Below are 12,497 nucleotides of genomic sequence, written 5' to 3'. Positions count from 1 at the left end.
ATGCCCAAGTTTGCCTGGGACAGTTCTGGAATAATAAAGAACAGCACCTCATTTTACTTTTAAAAATATCCCAGTTCTGGATGATCGGTGGCATCACCCTTAAAGGGAGAGAATATGGGGGTCCCGATAAATTTTAGAGAATATACTTCAATCAGTGGGTGGCTGGAGATATTTTAGAGGTTAAAGAGTGGATGTGGTAATAGTTAACAGTACTGGAAGAATGGTATAGTAGGTTATGGCCTAAAACTAGAATTTTGAAGTTTACCTTTGCAGAGATGAAACAGTTTAAGATTTAGGCTATGGGCAGTAGCAGTGGGTGGTTGAAATGAAGTTGGGTTGAATGGATCTTTGGAGAAGAGAAAGACTATAGAGGTTAAAATTTCCATGGATGAGGATATGAATTGGGTTAGAGAATAAGATTTGGGGGCAAGTGGAGACTGGAGACTGAAAGGAAGATTTGGAGACAACAAAGCTAGGTGGGGTAGGACTTGGTAGAGCTGAATGAGAAGAGATTTTTGAATGAAATTGGAAGGGCAGTGATTTGGACGTGGCACTAGGGAATCAGGATAATATTACCCATCCATCTACCTCCCAAGCCCCCCAGCCCCATGGGTAGAGGTGGTACAATGTAGGGAAGGTTTATCCTCCGCCTGTGAACACTGTGTTTTTGGGGATCCAGGTTTCAGATAGGGTAGGCAGTTGAAGGGTAGAGATTTCGGGAAGTTCATTTACAAACTAAATGGAATTCTAGAGGAACAACTTGGGAAGACAAGACTTTAGAGAAAGGATGGAACAGGAGTGGGAATTAGACCTTGCCTTTCGAGAAAGGACTTGTCTTATAAAAAGAAGCCAAGAACGGAACAGACTCTCCTCGGTATTCTAAACAGTGGCATGGGCAGCTCTGGTGGCGCAGAGGTTTGGCGCCTGCCTTTGGCCCAGGGCGTGATCCTGGAGACCCGGGATCGAGTCCCGCGTCGGGCTCCCTGCATGGAGCCTGCTTCTCTCTCTGCCTCTCTCTCTGTCTTTCTCTCTGTTGCTCATGAATAAATAAATAAATAAAATCTTTAAAAAACAAAACAAAACAGTGGCGTGAGGGGCCCTGTCATTGCAGGGTAGAAACTGGCTTTGGATTAGTTCATTTAAATTATAACTTAGGAAACCTCTATGGTTGCCATTCTGCTACTGTGTGCCTTTAATGAACCTATGTGAAAGGAGACATAATGGATTTTGAAATTATTTTGACTTCTTCCTGTATTGCTCTTCTCTTTGAAGGGAAAAAATTGCTTGGCCTTAATTTGAACACTGAGCTCTTTTTATAATAATTGATCATATAGGAAGAGTAAAAGGTTAAGAAGTGTCTAGATAATGGTTGTATCTCAATTTAGACCATACAAGGTCGTGTGCATTGTGGCCATACTTAATGTTTTTAATCTTTGTTCTCGTTTTCCTTCAGATCAACAATTTTTCACCAACATGTCCCTCATTTTCCTACCCTTGTGACCTTGCTTGTGTTTAAACTTCTACTTGGAAAGTAACCCTCCTTCATCACTTGCTTTTCCGTGTTCTGTCTTGTGTGGGTGCTATCTCTCTCTCTCATGCTTTATTAGTAATGACTACTTTTTAATGTCTCTCCAAAGCCAGGCACGTTATATATCCTATCTCCTATAATCTTCATAACAACCCTGCAAAGTAGGTGTTACTATCCCAATTTTATTATTATTTATTTTTATTTTTTAAAGATTTTTATTTATTCATGAAAGACAGAGAGAGAGGCAGAGACACAGGCAGAGGGAGAAGCAGGCTCCATTCAGGGAGCCTGATGCAGGACTCGATCCTGGATCCTGAGATCACACCCTGAACTGAAGGCAGACGCCCAACTGCTGAGCCACCCAGACATCCCTACTACCCCAATTTTAAAGATAAGAAAATCAGGCTTCCAGAAGTTTAATTAAAATGCAGTTATACAGCTATTAAATGGTAGAGTTACCCAGAACTGTTTCCAGGGCCACCTCCTGTGTACACACTTGCAGATAAACACGTGTATATGTGCTCTCTTCTTAAGTATCCCTCAAGGCTTGTTGGAGAGGTTCTCTCCCTCTTTCTTTTTTAATATTTTATTTATTTATTCATGAGAGACTCAGAGAGAGAGAGGCAGAGACACAGGCAGAGGGAGAAGCAGGCTCCATGCAGGGAACCCGACATGGGATTCGATCCCAGGTCTCCAGGACCAGGCCCTGGGCGGAAGGCGGTGCCAAACTGCTGAGCCACCCAGGCTGCCCCTCTCCCTCTTTTTTATTTTTTACTTTATTTTTATTTTTTTAAAGATTTTATTTATTTATTCATGCGAGACACTCACAGAGAGAGGCAGAGACACAGGCGGAGGGAGAAGCAGGCTCCAGGGAGCCCGACGTGGGACTCGATCCCGGGTCCCCAGGATTACGCCCTGGGCCGAAGGCGGCGCTAAACCCCTGAGCCACCCAGGCTTCCCCGTGTCCCTCTTTTTTAATTAGGAAATGCTCTCCAGCTTTCCTGAGGTGTAAGTGAGGTATAACATGTGTGTTTAAGGGGCACCATGTGATACAGGTAGATGTTGTGACATGACATTCTCCTCTTAAAAAGCCTTTTGGAGCTCTCCTACTCAGCTGAGCTCTTTCCCTTTTCTGTGTCCTTGTAGCACTTTATGCCTCATGCTTTTGTCTTCTGTGAAGCCTTCCTGGATGGCCTCTAGAAATGCGCACGCTTGTGTATCCCCGCTGAGTTTATAACACATTTGTCTTTGGGAACCTATTGGATGATAGGACAGTTGTTTATTTCCAGGTTCGTTACCCTTAGGAACTTGTGGGCCTTTGAGACTGGGGACTATAATCTTATGGATCTTGATATTCCCGGCACTGAGAAATATATCTGACACATAGATAGATGTTCACTACACGTTGCTGAATGAATTTTGAATGACGTGACGTGTATCATCATTACCCATGAAGTTGTCTGTTTAGTCTTAGTTCACCGTAAATTGTTTGACGGCAGTAACTGGAATTTTATTTTTGTACCCTTAATAGGATCTCTCCCAGAATTACTCAATAAATGCCTACTGATATATATTAGTACTTTAAAACAAAGAAAAAAATTCTGTTAATAATTCTTCTCTCCCCAAATAATTTTAAATGTCAGTACTTCACATACATTTCTAAAATTAAAAAGTAGTTAATTCAGAAACAAACATATTGTTCATTTGTGTATAGATCATGCAGTGTTCCTTCTCAGTTGGATATATTATCCGTTAATGTTGTTCCAGTAGGCTGGCTGGACAATCCAGTGCTGTTTCAGTTAAATTAACTTTTATTTTAAATTAAGCTAAAAGCAACACTTTCAAATAAAGCATGAGAGGAGTTTTAAATACTGAATCTGTAAGGTGGCCAAGGTCAGCATATATTAAGTGGAAATGAATGATGTGTCTTTATAGTTAAACTTTGGTGACTCCTCATTCCTGCCTGTATAACTGCTTATGAAAAAAACAGCTTACTTTGTATTCATATGACATCAGTTTTTTGGTTTGTAAATCTATTAGTTGCGTACTTGGTGGCTGACTTTGTTTTTGTCTTGCTGCAGGCAGCTTAAAATTTTGTTCCAATAGAGTCACCGTTTCTGATTTCTGTCAGTATTGAAACTTAGGAAAGGTAAGAAATACCATTAGATAACTACATTTGTACTTCAACTGATAAATGATTTTATATAGGCTTTATCAGTGAGCAAACATGCTAATAAAGTAATTTGAACCATAAACTGATTTTGATGGGTTTTATGAGTCAAGGATTATAAATTCCAACTCAGCTGAATTTCTTGCTAGCTTGTGAAAATATCTCTTGGGGGAAGAATGAAATACTTCCTCTTTCTATTACATAGTTTTTATTCACTTATTTGTATGTTTTTAAAATTCAGCATAACTCCATGGTGTATTTGAATCTCTTTGTCAATGTTAAAATAAAGAAAATACTTTGATCATAAGACATCATCTATGTTAAAAATAAATGAATCTTATTTGAAAGAATATTCAATACAGATGAAAATTTCTTTATGCTACATAAAAACAATATTTCCATCTGTATTCTCACAGAACCTAGAAATTGCCCGTTGTGAAGAGAAAAGTTTAAAAACAGGAGACATTTTAGAGTAAATACTTGCATATACCCTTATACTTAAGAAATACTATGGGAATTCTGTTATCCTACCAAGGAAACTAGTTATCTGTTTTATATTTTGCTATTTAATAAATACCTATTTTATTTAAAAGTATGTATGGATTTCTTTTATACAGTATGAACTTCTAATTTTTGAAAATATATCAATTTTTAATGGTTAAAGTTTTTGATGACTATGGTAAATTGAAAACTCCACATAACTCATTTGATTCTTAATAACAAGCTGAATAAAATTAATTTAAATAAACCTAAATAGTCAATAATTCATTAGTTTCATTATCTTCACTTTTTAAAAGATGCTATTTAAAGTAGACATCTTTACTAATACATGCATGCATTTTTGTTTAATACTGTTCCTGCTTGATTTGTACTTACTATCTACTAAATTATAGATATTTTTATTTTAAAATTTCATGTACAAATCTCTTAAAAAATGGCTTCACTCTTGAAATTGTTTGCAATAAATTGAATGCCTACTGTATTCTGGCTTGTAACTTAAGCCCCAGTGATGCGAAGATGAAAAATATGTGACGTTTCATAGTTTAGTGGGAGAAAGATATTTCAACGAATAGCTAATGTATACCGTGAGAAGTATTTATATTAATCACAGATACATACCTGACCCCTGAGATCTGCGGAGTCGGCCCGGGTGGTTCTGATTGTGGGGATAGCCAGAGAAGCCTCCACAGAGAGTACTACTTTAAAGTTTCACTCTCGAAAATTCTTTAGGCAGACGAGGGAGGAAAAGCCTGCAGCCTGAAGGGACATCTGCAAAGACACAGAGACATTTAAGGAACCCTGTGCAGTAAGGTGTGGTTCTGTTGCTGAGGGCGGAAGGTTGTGTGCGGCCGGCTGGCTTTGACTACTAGGCAAAGGGGTTGGAATTTGAATCTGTAGGGTTAGGGTTGTAAAATTAATACCTAGTATTATCAAGTATCCTAAAGAACGAAGACTGAGAAGTCGTAGGGACTGTGGGGCATGAGAGAATGGGTGTAGCATTCCAGTGCTGTGTGTACCTAATTCGTTCAACAGTTTTTTTTTTTTTTTTTAATTGCAAACTGCATGCAAGGCCCAGTTTTAAGGACTGGAGTTACATGCGGGGGGAACAGAGCAGAGGACTTCCCTGATGGATTGCAGCTCACATGACAGATCAGTCCTTGATATACCAGCCCGTCTGATCCCTTCTATGTCTCTGTCTCTCTCTGTAAGTTGTGGCTGCTGCATAACTGTATACTTTCCTTGCCCTTTTTTTTTTTTCGTCTTTCTTAGGGTTAATGGGCAGCTCTTTCCTATTATTAATGGAAGAATGTAGCTGAATTTGTGATGCCCTCTCCACATGTTGTTCTTCCTCCAAGCTATACTTTGAGATTTGGGCGTTACTTTTTTTTAAAAAATTAGAACTTCTGTGGAGGTAATTGTAGACTCACATGGAGTTGTATGAAATAATAATCCCTGGTACATTTTGTTCGGTTTCCCCTATTGATAACATTTTCAAAACTATGTATAAGATGACAACCAGAATATTAACATTGACAAATTCCACTAATATTATTCATAGAAATATGCATTTTAATTGTACTTGGTTTTAATTGTATTCATTTGCTATGTATGTATTAAGTCCTATAAAATTTTATTACCAGTCTAGGCTCATGTATCCACCCACCATCAAAGTACCAGTACTAATACTAATAGAAACCCTTGTGTTCCTCTTTCATGACTTTTCCCTACTCTGTTTTGCAAGCTTTAAACCCTGGCAACCCTTACTCTGTCCTTTTCCCAAAATTTTGTCATTTCAAGAATGTTATATAAATGGAATCCTACACTATGTGACTTTTAGGGATTGACTTTTTTCATTCAGCAGAATTCTTGGAGATTCATCCAAGTGGTTGCCTGTATCAATTTTTCCTTTTTTACTGTGGGTCGTATATATTCACTCATTGAAGGATCTCTGGGCTGATTCCAGTTTGGGGCTATTAAGAATGAATCTGCTATGAACATTTGTGTACAGGTTTTTGTATGAAGATATGTTTTAATTTCTCTGGCATAAATGTCCAAGAATGCAGTTGCTGGGTCATAATGTAGTTGAATGTTTAGTTTTATCAGAAACCAGAGTTGCTGTACCATTTTGTCTTCTGACCAACACCAAATGAGTAATACGGTTTTTCTCATGTTCCCACAACCATCTGGTCTTGTCATTATATTTTATTTTAGCCATTCTGATAAGTGTATAGTGCTATATCATTGTAGGTTTTTTAGTAATTTTATTTTCTTTTAATAATTTTAAAAACAATTTTATTTATTTTCTTTTAATAATTTTAAAAATAATTTTATTTATTTTCTTAGGTAGGTTCCATGCCCAACATTGGGCTTGAACTCATGACTTTGAGATCAGTAGCCTCGTGCTCCACCACTGAGCCAGCCAGGCTCCCCTCGCATTGTAGTTTTAATTGCATTTCCCTGTAGGCTAATTATGTTGAATATCTTTTCATGTGCTTATCTGCTATTTTCATATCCTCTTATGTGAGATGTCTCTTCATATCTCTTGCTCATTTTCTAGTTGGGTTGTGGTTATTGTTAACTCTTGAATTTGAGAGATTTTTCTATATTCTAGATACTAGTCTTCTGTCAGATATATCCTTTCCAAATATTTTCTCAAAGTCTGTAGCTTGTCTTTTTATCCTGTTCACATGGGCTTTCACAGGCTAAAGTTTTTACTTCCAGTTTCTTGATTTTTCTTTTTTACGGTTTGTGCTTTTGTGCCAAGAAGTTTTTCTAGAAGTTTTGTAATTTTATGTTTATATTTAAGTTTATGATCCTTTTTTTTTCTTTTTAAGAGAAAGAGAACACTTGTGCTCACGTGACGGCAAGGGAGAGGAAGAGGCAGAGAGAGAATCCTAAGCAGGCTGCACACCCAGTGCAAGCTTGATCTCATGACCCTGAGATCATGACCTGAGCCAAAATCAGGTCACACAGTTAAGATCGAGTCAGACGCCTGAGCCATTGAGGTGCCCCAGTTCATGATCCTTTTGAGTTCATTTTTGTTTAAGGTGTTAGGTCAAGATTGTCTGTCTGTCTCTTGCTCTCTCTCTTTCTTTCTTGGCTTGTAGATCACCAGCTGCTCCAGTACCACCGAATAGCTTTTAGACCTTTGCCAAGAAGCAGTTGAGCATATTTGTATGGGTCTATTTCTGGATTCTCTGTTTTTCTGTATTTCTAATTCTTTGTTTATACTCTACCAAGATCACACTGTCTTGATTTCTGTAACTTTATATTAGCTTATTCCCCAAGATGCACATACGTCTTTGAATGATCTTTCAGTCCCACTCTCTTCCTCCTCTCTTTCCAGAACTCAGGTGGTATAAATGTTGGATCCTTTGTCACTGTCCCACAGGTCTCCAAGGCTTTATTCTTTTTTGTCAGTCTGTTTTCTCTCTGTTGTTTGGATTGGTTCAATTCTATGGCTCTCTCCTTACTCACTGATTATATCCTCTTTCATCTCCACTCTTCTATTGAGCTTATCTAGTGAGTTTTTTCTTCCTGTTTTTGCATTATTTTAGTTCTGTGATTTCCATCTGGTTATTTTTATGACTTCTATTTCTTTGCTTAGATTTTCCATTTTTACATTTGTTTTTAAGAGAATTTATAACTGATGAAGCATTTTTAAGAAAGCCGATTTAAAATCCTTTTCAGATAATTCCAAAATCCAGTTCATCTCAATGTTGGCATTAGTTGATTGTCTTTTCTCATTCAGTTGTGATTTTTCTTGGATCTTGGTATGAGAAGTGATTTTTCAATTGAATCTTAGATATTTTATCTATTAATGTCAGAGACCCTGGGGTCCCTTTCAATGTTTTGTATTCACAGGAAGTTCTTCTGTTTAGGTTTAGCATGCAGACCTTTTGGCCTATTTTTATGGGTTGTGGTTTCAATGACAGTTAATTGTCAGAGTCTTTGTGCTGTTATCTTGGTTTGCTTTGTTTGTCTAATATAACTAGGACTCCCACAGGTTCCTGCGGTGTTGCCTGATAGAGTAGAAGATGTTTTTCATGGGCTGAGCCACTTAGGTATCTATTGGTAGAAAAGAACTAAGGTAGAATTTCCTTACTGTGCCCCCTGGCTGTCCCACTGGCTCTGAGTAGGAGAGGAAAGTCTTAGAGAGCAGCAGTTTCAGCTCAGATCCTTTTGTTGGTTCGGCCTGCCCACTATGCTGTCCTTGGGTGGGGAAGGACATCCCCAGACCTGAGAAGACGAGGAGGCTTCCTGACCTGATAGCTGGGTCGCTGTTGCTGGCTCTTCTTGCCTCTTACAGTTTCTCTTGGTGGAAAGGGGATTCTCAGGCCTAGCAGGTAAGGAGAGTGCTTTTCCTGGCTCTTTGTTTTTGGTGGGGCTCATAATTTCTCTTTTTGGTAGGGTCTGGCTCTCTGACTGTCATCAGAGTGATTTCTGTTGCATCCTGTGGGAGTTAGCCTATGTAGATGGGCTGCCTTTTGTTACTAAGTGGGAGGTTGGGAAAAGTTGGGTCTCAGTGACCTTCTGTTGGGTGGGGAGAACATGAAATGCTCCGCCTTTGTGCTGTTCTTCTAGTCCTAGGGCCAATGGAGGTTGCCTTCTGTCCCTCTTCCAGAGTTCTTCTTTGGTAGTCTTTTGTGCTATTTCCTGTGTCTATAGCTATGTCTTGGGCATTGGAACTGGGAAAAATGTTCTGTGTCATCTTATCTGTACCAGAAGCTTGGTTCTGCTTTTAATTTTGGTTTCTTTGTTGTAGGAGCTTGAAGGTGGTTGAGAGATATTGGCTGGGGCTGAGTTTGGCCTAGTTGGAAGCTCTCCGATTCACTTTCTCTTAGGAAATCCCATAAACATCTTCTTCTCCTGGATTTAATTTCATCCACCAGTTCTTCACAGAGCCTGGTGTATGGCAAGCTGAGGCTGACCTTTCTACATTTTGTAATGCCCTGCCCTGGTGCAGGGAGGCTTCTCTCTTCAGGTATTTTTTTGACTTTCACTAGATTGGCCTGCTTCTTTTCATATTGGAGTATCTAGTGTGAATTCTCAGGATTTTGTTAACTCTGATTCCTCAGAAAGTCTTCTGGAAGTTGGGGTAGTATTGGGCATGTTGCCATAGTACATAGAGCACCAGAATTTTCTCTTTCTTTTCCTTGAAACCGTGCTGTGAAACTTGTAGCATGAAGTTGGTATTTGCTTTATTATGTTTAAATTTTTGATCTTTCTTAAAAGCAGTTTTTTGTTCTTTATATTAGTTATTAGAGGTAGGAGCTTCTGAGATACTGCTTCACTATATCAAATTTATCCCCACATTCCAATAATGACTTTTTTTTTTTTTTTTTTTTGCAATTTTCACATCTTTCTCTGACATTTGGCATTGTGAATATCTTCTTTTTCATCCTGGTATCCGTAACTCTACCAAATCTCTTTTATTTTTTCCTTAAAGGAGCTCCATATTCTCATTCTTCCAATTCCATTGATATTGCCAACATTTCTTTCTTTTTCTTTTCTTTTTTTTTTTTTTTAAAGATTTTATTTATTTATTCATGAGAGACACAGAGAGAGAAAGGCAGAGACACAGGCAGAGGGAGAAGCAGGCTCCCGCGGAGAGCCTGATACAGGACTCGATCCTGGGACTCCAGGATCACACTCTGAGCCGAAGGCAGATGCTCGACCGCTGAGCGACTCGGGCATCCCAGTTGTCAACATCTCTTATTAAAAGCTTTGAAGTTGTCATTGGATCATCTGTCTCTCTTCTGTTCCCTAAATTGATACACCAAGTCAAGAATCTTTCTTCTTAAGTCTCACTGATATTGTCAGTTGTAGATTCTCATTTTTCAAGTTATATATTGCTATGACTTACTCATTTATCTTATGTTTCACTTTATGTTTTTTTCCTCTTTCTTCAGGCTATTTTATGCCTAGCTATTAGATTAAAATCTATTTCTATGTCCCTCTTTATATTTATTACTATAACATACAGATAGAAAAGTACCTGAATCACAGATGCTCAGCTTGATGAAATTTCACAAACTGAACATACTTATGTAAGTAGCACCAGTAAATTAGTCATTAAAAAAAAAAATCACATTCATGACCATGTTATTATTTTGCTTTAAAAACCGATTAATTCAAGGAATTTGATCCTTAGTAGTTTCCTGAACAGTGGAATAGCAGGAAAACTGGTATGGCATCTTCTATCACTTGCCACATATAGCTTGATTTTGGAGACTTTTTTTCTTAGCTTTACCTCATATTCCTTTTTTTTTTTTTGTCCCATATTGCTCCTACTTCCTGGAATGCATTTCCTCTTTGACTTTTTATAATCTAAATTATGGTCATTTTCCACTCCTATCTCAAATCTTGGTATTTCTAGGAAACTTTTCTGGGCTAATCTAGCTTTCATTATTATTATTTTTTTTCTTCAGAAATTCTTTATTTTTTGAAAAGGTAGTATGAATATAGTCAGCACGAGTCAAATGTACAAAAGAGAATATAATGAAAAATCCCTCTCCCACTCCAGTGCCCAGCCATTGCGTGTTCTTCATGAAATATAAATATATTTTATATATATAAAATATATAAAATATAAAATATATTTTATACTTACAAGGAAAGTTGATTTCTATCATTCTTCGTCTTTTTTATACGATGTAAGTTCTGTGTCCCACTTTTTTTCAGTTAGAAGTTTTTAATGATAGTTCCAGATCAATACACAAAAGATTTTGTCATTTTTTATTAGGACTGAATGATATTCCACTGAATGAATATACTATGATCACATCTACCACATATGATTGTAAAGGTTGGACACTGAACACATTCACATAGACTGTGATTTGAATGGCACTGCCTAGGATTGTTTCATTACAATCAGATGCAGCAGACTTGATTGTAATTTACCTAGTCAGTTCCTTTTTTTTTTTTTTTAATTTTTTTTTTAATTTTTATTTATTTATGATAGTCACAGAGAGAGAGAGAGAGAGAGAGAGGCAGAGACACAGGCAGAGGGAGAAGCAGGCTCCATGCACCGGGAGCCCGATGTGGGATTCGATCCCGGGTCTCCGGGATCGCACCCTGGGCCAAAGGCAGGCGCCAAACTGCTGCGCCACCCAGGGATCCCTAGTCAGTTCCTTTTGACTAGGGATCCTATTTCTTCTGTTATTATTACTATAAACACTACTGAAACAAATAGTTGTATTTATGTCATTTGACATCTATGGAAAAAATTGTAGGATATCATTCCCTTAATTCCTAAAGTATTTATAATCTCTACAAATTTAACAATTAGAAGAGGTCTTAATTTTTTAAGGAGTCGTTTTTAAAATTCTTATCATTTGTCATTCCTTAAGGAGTGGACTATAAATGAAATTATTTTATATTTCTAGACCTAGAATTACTGCCTTTAGGATGGGCTGGAGTGTTTCTCGTATAGCTGCTAGATTCTAGTTCCCTCTTTATCCTTTTGAGCTCTTCATAATCCTTTTGAAGTTCCTGATAATGGAAGAAAAAAAATTATCAAAGTTAAGATGAGAGCTCGATGTATTTAGAAGTAGAAGTGATATTTTTTTTTCAAACAACTGCTCATTTATTAAACTGTTTAAATGTCAGTTTTATACAAGAGTAATAATACAGGAAATATGTTCGTTCAGGAGACATCAGTAGGCCATGGGTACTCAAAATATTAGTTATCTTGGAAAAATATATTATGGAAATAAAAGTCCAATTATGTCATTTACTGCATTAAATAAATCTATATTGACTAACATAAATGTTGCACATTAGCAGATGCACTTTCTTTCAAACTTTTTAATTCTCCAGGATTGTGCTCAAGGGCATAGGGGTGTCTGGATCTCTGGGAAAAGGAGTCACTTGAAGGCTGGGGTCAGTTCTCATCCTGGATGAGGCTGTCCTGTGCACCCAAGGTCCCCAGGATGTCCTTCAGGGTTTCGCTTCTAGGACATCCCCAAGGACTGGAGTTTGGATCAGTGCATTTCCAGGAGCATGATGTCATCTTTCCTTCATTTGTTCATGCAATGAGTCCTTCTGGGGTGCACGCTGTGTGTCCTGCACTGCACCATGGGGATGCTGGGATGCCCCAGAAATATAGGGACCCTGCTTCCATGGAGGCGACATTTATTATCTGTTGGCTAATAAAGGCCACATCAGGAACAGCCACGTGGAGGAGTACAGAGCTTCCATGCCTTGTCTGGGTGTGCCACCCTCCTAGCACCTAGCTGGCGGTGTGTTCAGCAACTTGGGACTAGAAGTGATATTTATCCCAAGTTATAGAAT

General features: G+C 37.9%; 1 protein-coding gene across 17 annotated transcripts in view; it reads left to right on the top strand.

The window, feature by feature from the left end:
- FER (FER tyrosine kinase) overlaps positions 1-12,497 on the top strand; it is a 432,700-nt gene that overhangs the window by 30,860 nt on the left and 389,343 nt on the right. For 2 of the 17 annotated variants that reach the window (XM_072788255.1, XM_072788299.1), the window contains exon 3: positions 3,610-5,403. The exons of 13 other annotated variants lie outside the window; for them this stretch is intronic. The gene's annotated coding sequence lies outside the window, so the exon portion shown is untranslated. Of the gene's footprint in view, positions 1-3,609; positions 5,404-8,964; positions 9,184-12,497 lie in introns of all 17 variants that reach the window. 2 more of the 17 variants (XM_072788264.1, XM_072788247.1) reach the window with 2 other exon arrangements.

The sequence above is a fragment of the Canis lupus genome, chromosome 2 (genome assembly GCF_048164855.1).
Source record: "Canis lupus baileyi chromosome 2, mCanLup2.hap1, whole genome shotgun sequence".
Lineage (NCBI taxonomy): Eukaryota > Metazoa > Chordata > Mammalia > Carnivora > Canidae > Canis > Canis lupus.
This window is presented reverse-complemented; position numbering and strand designations above follow the sequence as displayed.